The 14,008-nt window shown below is 35.0% G+C and overlaps 1 protein-coding gene across 2 annotated transcripts in view; it reads left to right on the forward strand.

Moving 5' to 3' along the window:
• Positions 1-4,265: 4,265 nt before the first annotated feature.
• 5-ht7 (5-hydroxytryptamine receptor 7) overlaps positions 4,266-14,008 on the forward strand; it is a 218,906-nt gene continuing 209,163 nt past the window's right edge. For both annotated transcript variants that reach the window (XM_076393389.1, XM_076393390.1), the window contains exon 1: positions 4,266-5,088. The gene's annotated coding sequence lies outside the window, so the exon portion shown is untranslated. The remainder of the gene's footprint in view (positions 5,089-14,008) is intronic.

The raw sequence follows: 14,008 nt of genomic DNA on the forward strand, positions 1-14,008 counted from the left end.
CAGAAGTCTGTCGCGAGTTCCACACCGCGATCGTTAATCCGATTCCACGTTCCAGCACGTACACACGTCTTGTCGAACAAAGAGCACTCTGCCTTTGGCGCTAATAATGTCAGATGCAATGGGACGCTCCGTGAAATGCATCGATACGTTGGGATGATGCATCGACGTAGAGCCCCAGAGGAATATAGAGATATAATTCAGAATCAACGTCGATGGACTATCCTACGAATCAGATGACCGATTTGCCATCTGACGAGACTTCGATGAAAACGCATCTTTATGGAACAATTGAAAGATATTGACACATTAGGCTAGGGTTAGGCGAGTGTCGCAAAAAGGGACGATTGTATGTACACTTGTCTTCGTTATTTTCAACAGGGAAAACAAGGAAAGATATTCGATCGTCCGTCAAAGAGTTGTTCGTGTGAACCTAGACTAAAGAAATTAGATAACCATAGAGATTATTGTTGAATAACAACGAAATCTTTTTACGTGGGTTTTTGATTATTTTGTACCATACAGTACTGAAATTGATAATAGATACGAGTTCCAATAATTGTTAGAAGACTAGTAAATGGAAATGGCAGGAGCTACTTTTGAGAATATTGTACTTTATTGGATAAATATATTATTCATGAGGGAACATCAAATTTATATTCTTAATTGTCAATTTTGATTTGTATCTCATTTTAAGATATAGGATTGCCCCTTAAATTTTGGATCAGTTTATATGGTTTAAAGAATTAAATGAATCTTGGAGTCTTCACTTTCATATTTCTCCAATTTAATACATTCTCAATATAAATGCTTCGCTGAAACCAGTCGTTACATACATAAACATAGAAATATTGCATCGAATACAGAAGTACTTTAATTCCAGTAAACGTAACATTTGCATGTGTCATTTTTTCCGAGCTCACAGGATTTACCGTGTGCACGATTTGCATCTAGCAGAAAGTCAAAGTTCACTGTAAAAAGATCTCAGAGAACCGAATCGTTCACTCGCCTAGTCTAGTCACGATTCAGTGAGTTACGAGAATTCGTTCTTGACTCGTCCTTTGGTGGAACTTTCTTAGTATTAAGTTTTCTTCTCATTACCTTTATCTGTTATTCGTAAATCCCTGGCGTTGGTAGTAATTTGAGGGCAGATACATCTGATAGAATCGAAAACTTTTGCCCCACCGATTTCACTATGGAGATCTGTCTTCCGTTTCCTTTTTTCGAGCTAAGTACACTGTGAAAGGGGCCAGCACAACGTTCTTCATTTTCTGAAATCACTTTTATGGTTGACGGTGAAAATGTGCATCGCTTTATCTTTACGAGGGAAGCGGTTTTTCCTTGTTCTCGTTGCTGGGCAAGTGTGGTGGAGGATCTACTTGAAAATAATTTTTATGTATTCTTATCTTATTGTTAGATGCAATGAAAATACCTCCAGATACTAGAGCACCTTAAAAATCATTTTATGAAATGCTTATTATATCTCTGTGATTTTCTTAAATTTCCTTCAATTTTTCCTACAAATTAAATGATATACTTTTCATGTGTTTTAATCAGTTCGAAGTCTCAGGATAACAAAATTTTAATTTGTTCTTGAAGTATGATATTCATATTACTTTCTGAGAATAAGTGTACTTTTAAAAAAAGTTTATCTAAGGGAAGTGTTATTTAAGAACCCCCATTTAAGATCAAAACTGGCTACAATCAGTGTCCATGCAGAGACTATTTGTTTAAGAAATAAAAGTCTCGTGTTTCGCCATTTTTGTCGAGACCATCACGTTTCTGTTGAAATCTTTCGCTATTTACTCTGAAAAAGGAGTCTGGTGAGATAGCTTTTTCCCATCGTATGTCCCTTTTTTGAGCAAAGTATTTCTCTATCAGGTTTACCACTGGTCCCCAAAGTCCATTATCTTGCCGTCCATTGTTTTATGTTATTATCCCGAAAATTCACTTTCGTTGTAAAAACACGTTGCCATGAAGGGCGTCAGTAGCACGTCAGAGAAGCATACGATCGATGTGAACGGTTCGAAAGCTCTGTCTTTATGTACAAAGAAAACAGTCGTACCTACGATGCCTTCATATCGATGGCAGAATAACGCATAGCCAGTTTAATTAAAATTTCACGAAGCATGAAAATACAGTAATTATATCTCCATCTTTCTGAGGAAAAGTTACTACTTCAATATTTTAATTACAGCGCATCTCATGACCATCACTTTTGGAGGGAGAATTTATCAAACATAGTAACATAAAATGAAGAAAAATTGCGAATATTAAACGTATATTAAAAATTTATATCAGTATTTTATCGAAAAAGGAACACGTTCTCTTTTTATGAAACATATGTAAATTATTTCCCATTAGCTCTTTTTTATTATTTAAATGGAGTAATGATGTTTTCGAAGAATTTTAGTAGTGCATATTGAATAAAAATTTTTAAAAATTCTGTACATTATAATAGCATGCCTGTGCATGTTACATTGTGAAAGCGTAATCAAAAAGTGATTACGTTTGAAATATTGAAAATTAAAATATGTTAATCTGTAAATAATAGTAACACAATTAATTACAAAATTTACATAAACTAAATTAATGGAAATGTGTAACAGTTTTGCTACACAATTGATTGTCGATCTTAAAAGCGCATATCTTTCAATAGAAGAACTTAACCCTCCATATGTGGGCGATGTTTTTAATTTCTTGCAAGGGTTATAAACAGTTATGTTATCGGTTTCGATTTTAGAAACAGTTGCGAGAACCAAGATAATGTTAGGTATAACTGTTATGGATATAGCGATTCTAGGCCACATTGGTTTCGGTTGTGGTTCTGAAGAACCAATATCATATCGGTTCTGTATCCGTTCTACAATTGTTATTTTTTGGTTACTCATAGTTTTACATACAATATACTACATTTATTCTGGTATCTGTTCTATTTCAATTGTTATTTATTCTCTTATTAATTTCGCGAAACTATTAATACATGTGCATAGAACTGGTATCCTAGAACTGGTGGTACAAGCGAAAAGGGTGCAATTCTATATGAAAAAATCAGGCGAAAACAGAGAATAAACTGTTTGATATGGTGCTTCGTTTTCGAGAAAATTCAATTTTGAATTATGGTCAGGTGCAAGTGTACGGAAGTACAGTCTTAGGTGCTTGAAAGGTACACAGGGTAAGGAGAACACTTTCAGTCTGAACACTGATTCTACGATACGCCAGAAGCATTCTCCTTTCTCCATCTACCTCTCAAATGCCTGAGACTGGAGTTCGGTGCACTTGTACTCGGTCTAAATGCAAAGTCAATTTTCTCGAAAACTAGGCACGATATCAACAATTTTTATTCTACATTTTGGACCTATATTTTCATGTAGAAACACTCCCTTCTCTTTTACCACTTATTCTGGAACACCCTGCATTAATTACATGCATCAAAATTACTCTCTGTCTGACTGATTCTCCATATGCTAGAAGCATTTCTCTTTCCCCATCTACCCTTCAAACGCCTCAAACTGAACTTCAATACACTTATACTCAGTTTAAATGCAAAGTCAATTTTCTCTAAAACTAAGCATAATACCAACAATTTTTATTCTACATTTTGGTCCTATATTTTCATATAGAAGCACCCTCTTTTCACTCTTACCACCTGTTCTGGAACACCCTGCATTAATTGCATGCATCAAAATTACTCTCTGTCTGACTGATTCTACGTATACTAGAAGCATTCTTCCTTCCTCATCTACCCTTCAAACGCCTGAAACTGAATTCGATACACTTGTACTCAGTCTAAATGCAAAGTCAATTTTCTCAAAAACTAAGCATAATACCAAGAATTTTTATTCTACATTTTGTTCCTATATTTTCACATGGAAACACCCTCTTTCCACTCTGACCACCTGTTCTGGGACACCCTCCATTGATTGAATACAAAAAAAACAGCAGAAATGCTCAAACATCCTGTAAACCAGGTACCACAGAGCAATCCCACCACTATGGGGGACGCGATTTTCACGATAGCCGAAGACTGGAACGTTAAAATCGCGACGACTTGTGGCGCGAAATACGATTTGGCCTAGCGGACGCACGCGGCAAGAAAACACCGGTCACAGGGCGTTACAATGCGTTGCGTCATGCATCGGACGGTTTTCCGGATAGGGCAGTAATTTGGCGGCGCGGCGCAAGCGCCGCAAGGCGGGTCCAGGTCAACGGCAAGAACCCGGTCTAGTCGTACGACGAACGTCCAACCGGTCTGTCGGTGTCGCGACGCTCCGCAAGCTCGCGGGCACACTCGTTTCCCCCTCCACGTCGCTCGCCGAGCCAGTAGAGAAGACACGAAGCAACAGGACGTAGCCCCAAGCAGACGGAGCACACGGACTCCTACCTCAAACTCTTCCACCCCTGGAAACGATAAGTCCGCGAAACTGTCGTCGAATTTGGGATAAACAGACTGATTCGGTGGATGGTGAAGAACGACCACGTCGAGAGCGAAGTCGTCGGAGGACTGTGGAGCGACGACTTAGCGAGTGCACGAGATAGCTCCTCGGCCTAATCGAAAACAGTTCAGCGTCATAAGGAGGAGACGTTCTGGCGTGAAGGGAAGAGTGAGCCGATAGAACGGAAATCGTGTTGGAACGAAGGACAGGGAGGTGGGATATCTTGAATCGTTTGTCTGTGGAAGCCTTTCGCTCCCGAGGGGAACTGATTCTGTCAATCCCAGGAGGATAGGGCGAAGGGAGGGCAAACAAAGATGATGGATCTCTGAGGAGGCTTATTAGACGCTATCGAAAGGCATCGACCGGCGGAGGGAAAAAATGCCGCGCGATTCGAATCTCGACGGTCGCCGGTAGAGTCGGGGCATGCGGATTTCGAACGTGGTGTCTCCCTTGTGTGGCGAGCGTGACAAGGGAGGACTGAAAGGTGAACCGCGAGACGGACAGAGTTCGACGCACTTGTTTTGTTTCGCGATAGTTATGTACTCGGCTGGCTAGTCGGGGCAAGTGTCATTGGGAACATTTGCTGGAGGAGTGATATGTGAATGGTGTTGCGTTTGCTGCGGTTCGACGGGAGCGTGTGTCATCATGAGCAGGGGTATGTGAGCTTCAATGTTCTTAATTTTAGTATTGCTGTTAGAATTATTGATTGGGGAAGGGAGGAGATAAGAGTGCGATGTGGGGAAACTGAGGGAAAGGAAATTAATTCGAATTGAGAAGCTTATGAACACACATGGTGCGCTTAGAATAGCGAATATATTCGTTGTTACGAAGAGAAAAGATGTTTAACGCGTTGACAGCTTCGTTAATCATATACGTGGCCTGCGGGGATAATGTTTTTGAGAGTAGAAAAGTTATTATATTTTATTTGGTCGGTGTATCACTTAAGCGTATTCTGGGATTTTTTAGTTTTTAGTGAATAATTTCGTGCTGATGTTCAGTTCATTATCTTTTTTGATAATACCTACTTGAACACTAAAAGTATTTGAAGTGTTAGTATTCTTGAAGAAGTTAAAAAAGAGGTCTATAATTTAGAGGCTTTTAATTCTTATTTAAAATAAACTTTAACATTTGTTAATTTTTAAGTAATATTAATAATGAGCAAAGTTTATAGAAATCATACAAAATAAGCAAAGAAATATATTTTAGACCATATTATAATATTGCATACGAGTGTTAAAAATGAAAAAACCTGCAGTTTTATTATATCAAGATGTATACATTTTAGGAAAAAACGCAAAGAACGAATTTTCTTATTACACTAATGTTCTGACACTTTACAAACTTAAATCGTTAAACTAAACGATATTTTTACATAAGTTTAGAATTTTGTTCAAAGCTATTTTTGTTCAATAACACATTTTAAATGCTTTAACATACTAGACATTAATATTTATAAATAATTAATGCAGATTCTTACGCCTGTACCAAACGCTATTTTAAGATTTCTTCATTGTTTTCACTGTTATTAAGATAAGAGTTTATAAATTTGTATTTTAGTGGGATTAGAATTTGCTTTTCTTCAATGTTTCTTCTAATTACATTATTGTGTGAAATATTCTTGCGTTTTTATATTTGAATAAGTGAAAGAAAGGATACATAGGAAAATTATTTAATAGTTACGTGTTAATTAACTTAGGTTCCTAAATCAATCCTGTCGGAGTAAAATCTACTTTTGTGCTTATGACTGTTGGGCAATATGAGTTTCTACAATACATATGTAAATAGAAGTCAGTTTGAAAGTATTACAGTTCAAAATTGTGCAACACAAAATTCTACGAGACAGAGCAGGAAATGTGCGTCGATGGTATCAATTTTGTATTCAAATGTAAAATGTACAAAATATACATATATTTCTTGTGAATATGATGTCAAAATGTTGAGCTTTTTATATCGCAAGAATTGGGTTCAAAACTTATATTTATTCAACATTTTTCACGTCTTTTCGTGAATATCATAAACTGTTTAAGTCTTATGCTGCAGGATTTTTATAGAAATATGCATAGCTAAAAATTAGATTTGAAAATACCTTGTGGCATATTCTTTGATGAAGTGTTTAGCAAGATTTTTATTAGGGGTTCTGTTACTGTTATTAAACTAGTTGAATATGTTACGAATATTTTGTTGACTCGAAGCTCCTCGAATTCTTTTTTAGATTATTCTGTCAACGTTACATATTTACGAAGCCACCTCGATTGTATATGTATGACAGGTTTTGTGTACAGTCCAACATCGATTGTCTGCATAGTGGAGAAACCAAACAGTCTTGACAATCGAATTTCTGAATAATCAATCAAAGAACTAGAGATGAAACTAGATATGGGAATATTTTTAATAAAAATGAATGTAATATGAAGTTTAATACCTGCTATAGTATTTTGGAACTACTTCGATCATTTTCTCCCTGACAGTCTAAGTGCTGAGTAACTCGATCGTGATAGAATTGATATTTTTGTGATAACTCTTTAACTTGCGACTGTGGATTCGAGGCTTCTCGTGCAAGTAACCTCGAAAACTGTGGATGTCGAGGTTGCAGGCTTGTTACAACATTCATTGAACGAAATGTTTACTTATTGAGATGTCTGACAGGACTTTGTGGTTAAACAAGTAGTACAGACTTTGTAGCTGGACAGATTATAGTGTAACTCTACTTCAGAACGATTTGAAAGGAATGTCTGTTACATTTTTAATGATTCCTGTATTTGATAGTCACTTACATAGCATATTGTAAAGACGAAATAGGATTATAGCGTAAGTTCTCTTTATTAGCTTTTTCTCTGAAGAAATGTATTGCAAATGTACCTGCTTCAAAAGTGATACAACTTGTAAAACTGTTTTTTAGGATAAGCGAAAAAATGTTTATGAACATTAAAAAAGGTTGCATGCTAAGGTAATAAAATTGGCTAAAACAATAGAATTATTTCCTGAGATTTATATTATTTGGTTAGATTGTCTGAAGAAGATATAACATTACTGGTAGGTAACAAATGATTTTAGTTACTTACTTGAGAAATTCTTCAAGGAACTCACCGAATTCGAAGTATAGCTAGTAAAATTTTTACGATGAATAGGAGTACGTTTTACTGCTTCATAGTCGTAACTTAGAAATCGTATTTTTGTGCAGTGTTACATCTAAAATGTACATATGTGCAACACGTATTTAAATACTTTTTCACGTACTGTGAAAAGAAACAATGTCAGCAACATTCAGGATTTCATTTCTAATATGTACCTTAAAATTTAGAAATACTATTGTTCATATAATTTATATAGTATTCTTGTTAGATTACAAATTTTTCATTTTTTAATATCTAGATGATTGCAGATAAAAAACTAAATCGATAACAGAGTATTTTTTTGTACAGAGTTCCATTTTTGAATAAATTGACTTTGAATTTTGGTATTAATCATTCTCACCTGAAAATATACTTTCATTTTATTCTTTGTTCTTTAATAACTAATACGATAACTTGAACAGTAATATACACCATTTGTAGTGATATATGTCATGGAAAATATTTTATGAAAAACTTCTAATATAAGTACATAAATGCAAATGTTCATTAAATCCTTAACCTTAATTTTTTATATTTTCCATTATTATTTTTTAGCTATTATTACTAATAGAAAGATACTTTTTATAAGTTTCTATATTTTCAAATAAATTGTTTCTCTATTTTGCATATCCAGGGAAACCTGATGGAAATTACAATTTTCTAGGCAATCTTACGTCAAAATGAAACATTTCAATGTCGGTACATTATAGTGGTAAAGTACACCGCACAATTCCAAGCTCGTTTTGTTCTACGAAATATTGCAAAATTTGAATTTCAAACAGACCACGAAAATTAATGTTAATTACGTGTATACAATATCGACCTAACGCGATGTCCCAAATAAAGGAACGTAGTAATTCCACAGTAACGTTTCAATTAGTTTTTCGCTACGAAACATTATTTTCTACCCTTAAGCGCATCCCAAGACTTAATTGAATGGAACACTTAGCGAAGATCGATCGATTTGCGTCGCTGAAATCGCCAATAACGCTTAACTCTGAGATTTAATATAGTTCTAGATTCTAGAGAAAGCAGCATTATAAACGAAAAATAACAATCCCTAGTTCTTTGTCGTATATAAAAAATTGTTTCAATAGAAATTAGTTTCCATGTGTCTAATTTGGAAAACTAGAACCAAGGTTCTTTCACTATTAGAAATAATACATATATTATCTAATGTTTCTTGTTTTCGTTTCAGGCGATATTATAATAGAGAAAAAATTTAATTCAGAATAGCTGAAATTAAAATCAGAGTTAGTGTGCATAGATTTCGAGTAAACAAGGCAACCAAAGCACTGATTGTTTCGAATCGCCATTAAGCTAGCTAACATGATAATACGGCTGTAAATTGAACGTGGCGGACACTTATCTACCGAAAACGATGTATCGCGAGGGGTTACAAGATAAATTACGCGACCGCGTGTTACGCTTATAGGTCCGCGCGCTGGGTGTGTTCTGGGGAATGCTTGAATTTAGATGAGTGATTTAATCATGCGAAAAATGGGAATAACCTAGTTCCCTCGTTGGTCCTTTATGTGTGCAGGGGCCTTAAAACAAATGGAAATATCATGGTAATGCCCCATTATCAATCATACCGTCGTTATAAAATACACGCGACGTCTTCAAGGCCTCCGAATGCAACGCTTGTCACGAATCCGTTGATTACTCTTTGCGTTCCAAGCTGGCGATCGGCTATCGTCCAGAGAATCAAATCCTTGAAACTTCTACGCCTGTGAGCTGTTGCAATTAGTAGTGTTCGTTTAAACAGGCAAAAGTAATAGATTACTCTTGTCGAGGATGTAAGGATGTTCTAGAAATAGAATACGTTGCACTGTCTAGACATCAATTTCTAACACCTTCTGAAGAAGCTTTTGGAGATGGAGTACTGGGTATTTCATTCTAGAGGTTATTATTAATTGGATAAACTAAGCAGGGCGTTTACTATGAATTACATGTAGCTATTTTAACATGAGATGTAATATAGGTAGTTAGGTAATAATTCACTATAGTGTAAGTAGCAGCTGTTTTCACTTTACTCATGCGTGTTATGAAAAGGAATTAGTAATTATTGATTTGAATGAAACATATTCAAGAATCATTAATAAAGATAGTGAAGTAGAAAGTTGTAAATCTTCTGTGTTTTATTATTTGTTCTAAAGGAATTGCAGTGATTGTAGTCGCTGTGTTATAATATTGACACAATATTAATTGTGGGTAAACTGTAGATGTTAGTTTAGGACTATTTGTTGAACAAGTTTGTTCACAGACGTGTGTGTTTATAGAGGATTGAGCTCATAAATATGTCAAGAATGATTGTTAGTAGTCCTATTAAAAATTTAAAGTATTATCACTTCTTTTTGGATGTCATAACCCAATACAGTTTTATTATAACTCTCTTCTTATACTGCTAACGAAAGTAGCCACAATATTGAAACTTTGAAAAAACAATTTCCTAAAGGTGAACAGTTTGTAGCTAAGTACCTCGAATGACATTAACTGTCCTTTGGTTATACATCGTAGTTATTTTCTAATGAATTTTTTAGGCACAAAACATCTGCCAGCAACTTAGATACCTCATTGATAGAATATTCAATAGGCATAAGTAGAATTCGTCAGTTCTGTCACTTATTACGTTCTGGACTCAGAATTTTCAAAGAATAGGATTCATTCTTTTCAGTTTTACTTTTCATATCATTTTGACTTTACAATTTTATCTCTCGTATACAGTAACTACAGACTTACTTATAAATTACTTACTTATAAATAAATACTACGCTTGTCAATCTGCAGTCTCCTGTATAATTAAAGTAATATTACTATAGATATCAATGTTTATAATTGTGTACAAGATTTTTTACATTTATTTTTCGATCAAAATTACGGTTCGAGTTCGAACGAAAGAACTCCAACTCGCTTTCATAGTCAAGAAGAACCATCATTCGTTTGTCTTGCAGAAATGCACGCGTGGTACATTTCTTTCTATAAAGTTCATGGAACTTGCGAGTCTGAATAATTCAGCAAAGCAGAAAAGAAGCTCGATGGCAAAAAGGCGTATCGATTTGGAAAAGAGAGATCTGTCGTACCTGCGAGTTTGGATTAGCGAGATTTTGCGAGCAATGAAGGATTATATAGCTCAGAGAATGAAAGAGATCAGGAGGAATTAAGCCGGTTTTTCTGTTTGAAATCTTAGCGGGGAACTTTTTAAGGTACTTTTGTTCCTTTGAGGGTCTCATTAATATCTCTCCTCTCCGTAATTGTGCGAGATGTGAAGTTATGTTTCTCATGAAGCTGTTTTAATTACCTGTCTGGGATTTCATATCTGCTCCGGGATCTCTCACGATTCAGCCTCCTTTTTTCTCACGTGGAAACTTTTTTATCGAGAGATGAAACAGTAAGCGAATAAAGTCTACGACTGTAGCTAAGCTTGCATGGAAGCTGTTCAAAAGGATCGACTTCTTTTTTATTTCTTTCGTCATTTCTGCTTCTTTTTAAGAGTGCGTTAAATTGCCATATAGCTTTTCTTGATTCCTCGTTATCTGAATGCTTCATGTTTTCTATTGTATTCAAAAAATTCATAAGGTACAGTCATGTCAGTACAAATGTTTAGTTTGTTTGCTGTACATGTACATTGAAGAAATATTTGAGAAAACTTCTGCTGAGAAATATTCCACTTTGCTTTTCCTTTCGTCAACAAGACACTCTCCTCTTTAGATGACGCTCATCTCTGTCTCGAGAAAAAGTATCTTTTGCTATTTCAGTTTTCATAATTCTGGTTTTCGTTTAACCACTTTATGTACCTTGCCAGTTTGCTCGTTTGTTTACTTCTGTTGCCCTCTTGTATCGTTCCTGTAAGACGCGACAGTTTTCCAATAAAGCCTTCCACTTGAAATGCAATGTTACACTGTGGATGTAACTGCAATGTACATCAAACACGAAAGTAATCATACCGATTTCTAATTACTTTTTATAAAATTGCGAATTCTGCCTTGCTAAAAGATGTCTAAGGGAAGTATTCAAACACAAGTTTACGTTGCTGTATCCTTCCTGTTCCGTAGATACTACAAATAACATTCGAGGAATAAAGTACTTCATGGTGTGTCAGAGGTGCACAGAACAAGTTTCAATGCTGAAATATTTAAACGCAATGTAGCGGTGTTCGACAACAGATGTGTGCGTTCATTTCTTAAACATCATTTGCCTTCAGACTTGGGGAGTGCTTTTCTTCGAATACTTATTCGCAGTATCTATACACAATAATGAACACAATTTACATTGCTATAGCAGCTATACTCTTCTACTACGTATATACATGTTACTATATAAAATTGCTACGAATGTCTATCGACTACGTTATAATATACATAGCTACTAGGGTGGAATGAAGTATAAGGGCAGCTTTCTTTTTTTTCTTATTTTTCAATAGTGAACAAAGGTTGTATTTCGCAATAGTATTTAAATGATCAAAGTTTCAATGTAATTGAATTTCTTATGATACCATAAGCTACTCAAAAATTATTGTCTACACTGACTTTATGAACTTTTCTGTATTCTTATTCATTTCATAAAATATAAATTCTGCTTCTAAAGTATCTTCAAGTAGGTGTAGAAAAACATGAAAAATTTTAGAAAACAGTATACTAAAAAGACTTCAACTCTCTTCGTATATGAATCCCATTTTAAGAAGCTGCAAAAAATGAAAAGCTACGAAATTGATGAAATGTGTTCATAAGAACAAAAAATTAAAAATTGAAGTCTCAAGATTAAAAAGCTTGCTTTGTTTGCTACTAGCAAAGTGTGACCTTTTCTTCCTATGTTACAGTGTACATGCTGAATCCTCGGTCTATGCATTTGAATTTTCACTCCCCAGTGATGTGCTAAAGCAATGTTCAGCTTTTCCTATGTTTGTCTGCTTTTATGTAGCAAACTTTTCACTTACATGGTCATTGCTACTTTTCAGTTGAAATATTGTGTTCCACTTTTCGATATCCAAAGTGCTTTCTTGTCATTCCTGCTGAATGTACTTAATCTCAGTCTGATTGTAATATCCTAAAAGTAGTGCCACGACAAATCCTTCTGTTCTCGGTTGGAGTTATTGACAGTCTTGTTGAGCAAAGTGGAAAGCATTAAAATTTGTTTGCCAACGATTCGACCCTTTCATGGAATCCTTTCAAGGAAAATGCTTTCACTTGAACTTCAAAGAAAGAAGAGTAACGTTTAATGTGTAAAAAGGGAGGGGCATTGACTATCTATTTCTTTTATGTCACACTAGGAGAGTACTAATAATATTAAAATTCTGTTTTGCAAGGATGGCGTAATACAATATTAACCCCTTCTCATTCTGTCTCTCCGTTGAAATTTCATGAAATGCATGTTTCAATCTAATGCTACTGCAACATTCAGTTATCACGTATTTCTTCGTTTTACATATCTTTCGTTGTTTCTTTTTTAGACAGCCAGTTGTGTTCCATTTTAAATTCTACGGTACCCGACCTCTTCTATTATTCTGTCCTTTCAAGCAACATGTATTCTCAGTTTTACTCTCTGGTGGTCACACTTGTTTTACCTATTACTTTATTTTCAGTGGTTAGATACCACCTGCTGTAAAATCGTTCCCCGTTTCGCAGCTTTACATCTCGTTTTCTATCTACTTATTACTCCGTTTTCCATCTACGTACTCATTATTTCGCTTTCGATCATATTATTCTGTCGAGGAAACTCTTTATGGGTTTTAGCAACGAAATTACTTCTCTCAACTTCAATGTGCCATGAATTTGATAAAACTTTATCCTTCAAAGATATTGTATGTATTTTATGACATAAACATGTGCTCAGAAGTACATTTAAGATATTAGTTAATTCTTAAAATTACTCAGATGAATTTCTTCTTTTAGTTACCTTATTTTTCAATTTTACGTTTATTTGTTGTTCAGTTTCAATAATTTTAATACAAGAAGTGATAGGTGTATGATTACTATTTAAAAATGTGAATTTTATAATTCTTCGTGAATATATTTATGAATCACACACAGGGTGTTCGACAACAGGTGTCAGAAATTTTAATGGGTGATTCTGCATATAAAAATAGAACGGGAATCAAGTATGATGAAATTTCGTTTGGAGCTTTATTTCAGAGTTAGTAACTTTTGTGAATACGTCTAAAGTTTGCGTGAAATGTGTCTGACTTAAGACTTATCCTACTATGGGCTTGCATTATTTAGGTCAGTCACAGCAAAGTCAGTGGAATAAGTTCCAAGTCAGACACCATGAATTCAGTAGAATAAATTTCAAATCAGGCACAGCGAAGTCACTCTAATAAGTCCCGAGTCAGACACAGCGAAGCCAGTAGAATAAGTCTCAAAACAGACACATTGAAATCAGTAGAATAAATCCTGGATCAGACACAGTAATGCCAGTAGAATAAATCTCAAATCAGACACAGTGAAGTCAGTAGAATAAATCCCA

This window comes from Calliopsis andreniformis, chromosome 3 (genome assembly GCF_051401765.1).
Source record: "Calliopsis andreniformis isolate RMS-2024a chromosome 3, iyCalAndr_principal, whole genome shotgun sequence".
Taxonomy (NCBI): Eukaryota; Metazoa; Arthropoda; class Insecta; order Hymenoptera; family Andrenidae; genus Calliopsis; species Calliopsis andreniformis.